The sequence below is a fragment of the Hevea brasiliensis genome, chromosome 14, assembly GCF_030052815.1.
Source record: "Hevea brasiliensis isolate MT/VB/25A 57/8 chromosome 14, ASM3005281v1, whole genome shotgun sequence".
NCBI classification, from domain to species: Eukaryota; Viridiplantae; Streptophyta; class Magnoliopsida; order Malpighiales; family Euphorbiaceae; genus Hevea; species Hevea brasiliensis.
The window spans coordinates 20,692,015-20,697,721 of NC_079506.1; the positions used below are offsets into that span (position 1 = coordinate 20,692,015).

A 5,707-nucleotide genomic window follows, 5' to 3' on the forward strand; every position below is an offset into this window, starting at 1 on the left:
GGTATTCGGTTAGAAGTTCGATGCATCCTGATAGGATGCGCTAAGTTCCTACCGGGAATCTCGCTACACTGTTAGTCACCGCTGCCATTTTTTCCCCTCGCCGTTCATAGAGATTCTATGCCAGCTAGAACCAATAATTCCTCCCCCATCTCCTGTCGACTTCGAAACATCCTTCCCAGCCACCATTCTCTACAATAAATTTAGGCTTTAACAGGTTAAAAATTTAAAAACAAATTATTAATAATAATTATCCGTAAGCATAAAGTGATACATAAACCCCACAACCTAAAGTTTTTAACAACACTTTCATACTAATTTACAACATTATTATGCATAATGTCGTTATATGCTGCCATGACATCTAAATACATTGTCTTGATGTTATTTATTGCTTTGTACAAAATGATGTTAATTTTACGATACAATTGGACAAAGCATATCAACTTTATGATATATTTCTGCTAGTCCTATATTAGACTCTTCAATTGAAAGTTGAAAGACAAATGGAAAAACCAGTGCTTTGCTTCAACTACATTAGTCATACTCCATTGATTGATTTAATAAGTTCAAACTACATGTTAATTGATTATTATATGAGAGTACAAGCGTGAGTCCTAACTCAGCTAACGTTTCTAGGACATTGATTCATGTTGATTTCATCACTAAATATACATATTGTGTCATAATTTCATGATAGATTAGGTATTGGTAAGAGTTTCTCAAAGTGTAGATATGTTAGTCGCAACGTTCACATTTCCCTCACTGCACACCCAGCTGAGTTCCATATTCTTGCACATCACAGTTGCATAATTTTGAGAAGTGCATGCAGGGATGCAAAAATAATTTCGTACAAGCATGCCTGTTTAACCTTTGAATGGAAATAGAAGTGCAAACACAGGATGATTTTTCTTTTTCAATTTTATTTTTGAAATAACTAAATATAATTTACTTGTACAAATTATTATTAAAACTCGGATCCCATTTGTATCCAACAAGAAAAGGAAATCCTTTTTCAAGAATTGCATTTCATTTTTATTTATGGATTTAACCATGAATTATTCAAACAACCTATTGTCAGCTAAGTAGATATGGACAGAGAAACACTCTTGAAAATTGACTGGCCTTCCATTTTCATCATCCTATATCTCCAACTCAATAGTTTATTAAATCCAAAGAGATGTGGACAGATTCCATATATAGATAGGAGAGTCAAGTCCAACAAGGAGTACATTAATAATCTTCTCTTATTTGCTGCTCATATTTTTCTTGATCTTGACAACACTTTTAACGTTACTTGAAAATTTGTATTCATCTGTTCAACTCCCAAATTTTACAAGCTATGTTTGACCACTTCGCCAATTTAATTAGTCCTACTTTTGGAGAGTTTTTTTATTTTTTGTGCAATCTTTTGACCAACTGAACCTATAAGGGGCACCAACATTTGCTTCATGTACAGCACAGCCTGCAAGTTCAAAACTCAAGCACTCACCACCCGTAAAACAGAGAAAAAGTCCCTTTCTTTTTACACTTCAACATTGGTTTTGCTCAATCCTTGGCAATGGAATATCAATATATAATTGGAGGAATTCTAGCTTTTATTTTGGGGTTTGTACTGTGGCATAGATCGACAGGAATGAAGAAAACTAAGGAATCAAGGGAAAATGTCAGAGATGAAGTTGTGAAGAGCTCAGAACAAGTGTTATGCCAGTCGGAGAATGCCACGAATACTGATATTATTATAGTTGGAGCAGGTGTTGCTGGGTCAGCTCTTGCTTACACTCTTGGCAAGGTGAATCTAATCTTCTCTCCCTACTTTAGATGGCAATGTATAACAGGATAAAAATTCACAAAATTAGCGACCCATCAGGCAGATATTAACATTTAAACCAAGTTTACAGGAAATAATAATAATAATAATAATAATAATAATAATCTCTTTTCCTTCCTTCAATTTGCAGGATGGACGGAGAGTGCATGTGATTGAAAGAGACCTCACTCTGCCTGACAGAATTGTTGGAGAACTTCTGCAACCTGGGGGTTACCTAAAATTAATTGAGTTGGGCCTTGAAGGTGAGTACGATATTATTATTATTATTATAATCTTTTATGGATTGTTGAATCAGTGTGAATTCCATCAATCTTTCCGTCTTGGTCATCTGTCATTCAACTTTTGCTCTAATTCTTAACATGCATGCTTGTTGCAGATTGTGTAGAAGAAATCGATGCTCAACAGGTATTTGGATATGCTCTTTACAAAAATGGGAAAAGTACTAAACTATCATACCCCTTGCAAAACTTCGATCAAGATGTGGCTGGAAGAAGTTTTCACAACGGACGTTTCATTCAAAGAATGCGTGAAAAAGCTGCATCTTTACCTAAGTAATAATCTTCTTTCTCCCCCAGTTACTTCCTTCACTTTGCCATGCCTTTCATGTTCCAAATTATTGAATTCATGCTGCATAATTAAGAACATCACTTTATTACTTTCAACAGCTCATATATGTTCCCTTATTTTCATTGTAGTGTAAGACTGGAGGAAGGGACAGTAACATCCCTACTTGAAGTGGAGGGGACAGTCAAGGGTGTGCAGTACAAAACTAAAATTGGTCAAGAACTTACTACTTATGCTCCACTCACAATTTAATGCGATGGATGCTTCTCAAATTTGCGACGCTCTCTCTGCAATCCTAAGGTAAAGATTATGTTTCAACTAGGAAACAAAAACTTCTTTCTGAACTTCGTTGATAGATTCCTAAATGTGTAGGTGTTTTCTATTTCATGAGTTTTAAGTGAAATTTGGAAACTTTGTGTTTATACAGGTTGATATCCCCTCTTGTTTTGTGGCATTGATCCTAGAGAATTGTGAACTTCCATACCCAAATCACGGACATGTTATTCTGGCAGACCCTTCACCAATCTTGTTCTATCGTATTAGTAGCTCTGAAATTCGATGCTTGGTTGACATACCTGGCCAAAAACTACCTTCCATTTCAAATGGCGAAATGGCCAACTATTTGAAAACTGTGGTGGCTCCCCAGGTATTCAAAGTTCTCTAGGCATGCTAATGCATTTTTTTTTCATTTTGGCATTGATACGTATAGATAATAGTGCTAAGGAGCTCATAAAAATAACTCGATTTATGATGCTTTGAACTTTTTAATATGAAATTTGACGTGCATTTGACAAGTCATTTATCTTTTAATCTTTAGGATAATCAAGAGCTTTTATATGTGTTTCAGACTCCCCAAGAGCTACGTGATGCGTTTGATTTTGCAATTAACAAAGGAAACATAAGAACAATGCCTAATAGAAGCATGCCTGCTGCTCCTTATCCCACTCCTGGTGCTCTTCTGTTAGGGGATGCATTTAACATGAGACACCCTTTAACAGGAGGAGGAATGACAGTTGCGCTATCTGATATTGTTGTATTGAGGAATCTTCTGAGGCCTTTCCATGATCTAAGCAATGTATATTCCCTTTGCAAGTATCTTGAGTCTTTCTACACTCTACGCAAGGTGATTAAATGATTTTTCACAAGTTACATATGAGCATTGTTTTTATAATTTCTAGACTTAAATTATTTAGGATCTAGTTTGGATAAACAATAGGGTAGTACTCTTGGCCACAACGGTGAGATTAAAATTGGTGCTAACCCTTCATATCCACTTCCATTCAGCCTGTGGCATCTACCATAAATACTTTGGCTGGAGCCTTGTACAAGGTTTTTAGTGCATCAACTGATCCTGCAAGAAATGAAATGCGTGAAGCATGTTTTGACTATTTGACTCTTGGTGGTGTATTTTCGAATGGACCTATTGCTTTACTCTCTGGTCTAAATCCTCGTCCATTGAAATTGGTTCTCCATTTCTTTGCGGTGGCTATCTATGGCATCAGCCGCTTAATAGTTCCATTTCCTTCAATTCCACGCATGTGGATTGGAGCACGCATGTGGATTGGAGCTAGAATGATCTCGGTGTGTATTGCCAATCGTACTTTCGATGATTTCCTATATTTAAAATGACTTCCATTAATATATACTTAAAGTTCTAATTTCTATCATATTCTTTTCTTTCTTTAGGTTGCATTAAGAATCATTTTCCCTATCATAAAGGCAGAAGGAGTTCGACAAATGTTCTTCCCTACAATGCTCACGCATTACAGATCTCAGGTTGTTTGAGAACAAGAAATGCAAAGATTTGAAATCAAATAAAGTTGGTAGCAGTGCATCTTGCTTTTGGAGATAACCTAAGGATTTAGGAGATCAACTACGCTACGTAAATTTTTATATTAGATTCCTAACGTATTTTCTTTGGCTGGAGCACATATAAATGTAATTACTTCATATTTTACTAATGAATTTTAGTTTAGTGATTTTATACTCATCTTTAGGACTATCAGATCTCGAGTCCAGTTGCAATTAGAGTCGAATACAAAAGAAAAATCCTCATTTTTTGAAATATTGTAAATTATTTGTGCTTTCAAAATTTATTGGACTGTACTAGTTTATTACGTAATTATTCCATGCATATTTGAATGGATCAACCTACTTGGAACTTGTATACATTTGAATATTATTAGCTTTTTGGACTCGTGATTTAATTTTTTTACATATTTTTCTATTAAAATTTATATATATACAATATAGTGTTATTATAGTATCACAAATATTACGTTTAATTATTTAAATTGAAATATTAATTTTAATGTCATTTTAATTAATTATATAGATACAAATATTATCAATTTAAGAAATATTATTTTTTACTCGATCATATTTTTCTGAAAACTATTTGTCATATTATTAGCATATAATATTAGCTTAATTATAAACTTGAATGTAATATAATAAAAAAAATATATAATAACAAGTTTTAAAAATAAAAATAAGTGAAGATGTTTAAAAATTAAAATAAATTAATGATAAATGCAAATATTCTCAATAAATTAAATTCGTTCAAATTCTATTATTTTATCTTTTAAAAAAAATAAGTTAGTTTTGAATATGTTTTATTTTATTTTTAATATTTTAAAATAATGTTAATTTACGTAATGAGATTGCATAGCTGGATTAATGCAAAAGAAAATTATTTATAAAATACATTTTTGTTAATTTAGCGCATTACTATAATAAAATTTTCATTTTCATTAAAATAATATCCTGAAATTTTATATTGTCGTATTGTTTAGTATAAACAACTATAAAACCTATTTAATATGTTATTTATTTAATATATTTAACAAGTATTTTATTTTTTAAAATTATAGATTATATTATATATTTATAAGTACATTATTAATTAAAATGCAAATATAAATTTAATCATGCATTTTTTATTATTTCATAACAATATGAGAATACTTTAAAGTATTCAATTTTTTTTCTTTTTTCCAAATATGTAGCTACAACGTAAGTGGAATCTTCTTTTTTTTCTTTTTCTTTTTTTTTTTTTGCAAATTATGAAATAATGATGAATATTAAATGTAAGTATTTTTTTAAATAGGATTCATAATAAAATTTTAATTTATATTAATTAATATTTTAGTAGATAATATAAATTTATAAGGATATTTTAGTCAATTTAAAAGTTTGCCCCATCATTTGTCCTTTCATTCATATATTTATATATCTATGTATATATTATAGATTAATTGTATTTTTTATTTTCCATGTATTAGTTTCTTATTTTAGTTAATTTCTTTTTATAAA

General features: G+C 31.3%; 1 pseudogene; it reads left to right on the forward strand.

Annotated features, from left to right (window-relative positions):
* Positions 1–1,558: 1,558 nt before the first annotated feature.
* LOC131173138 (squalene monooxygenase SE1-like) lies at positions 1,559–4,177 on the forward strand (annotated as a pseudogene).
* The last annotated feature ends 1,530 nt before the right edge of the window (positions 4,178–5,707 follow it).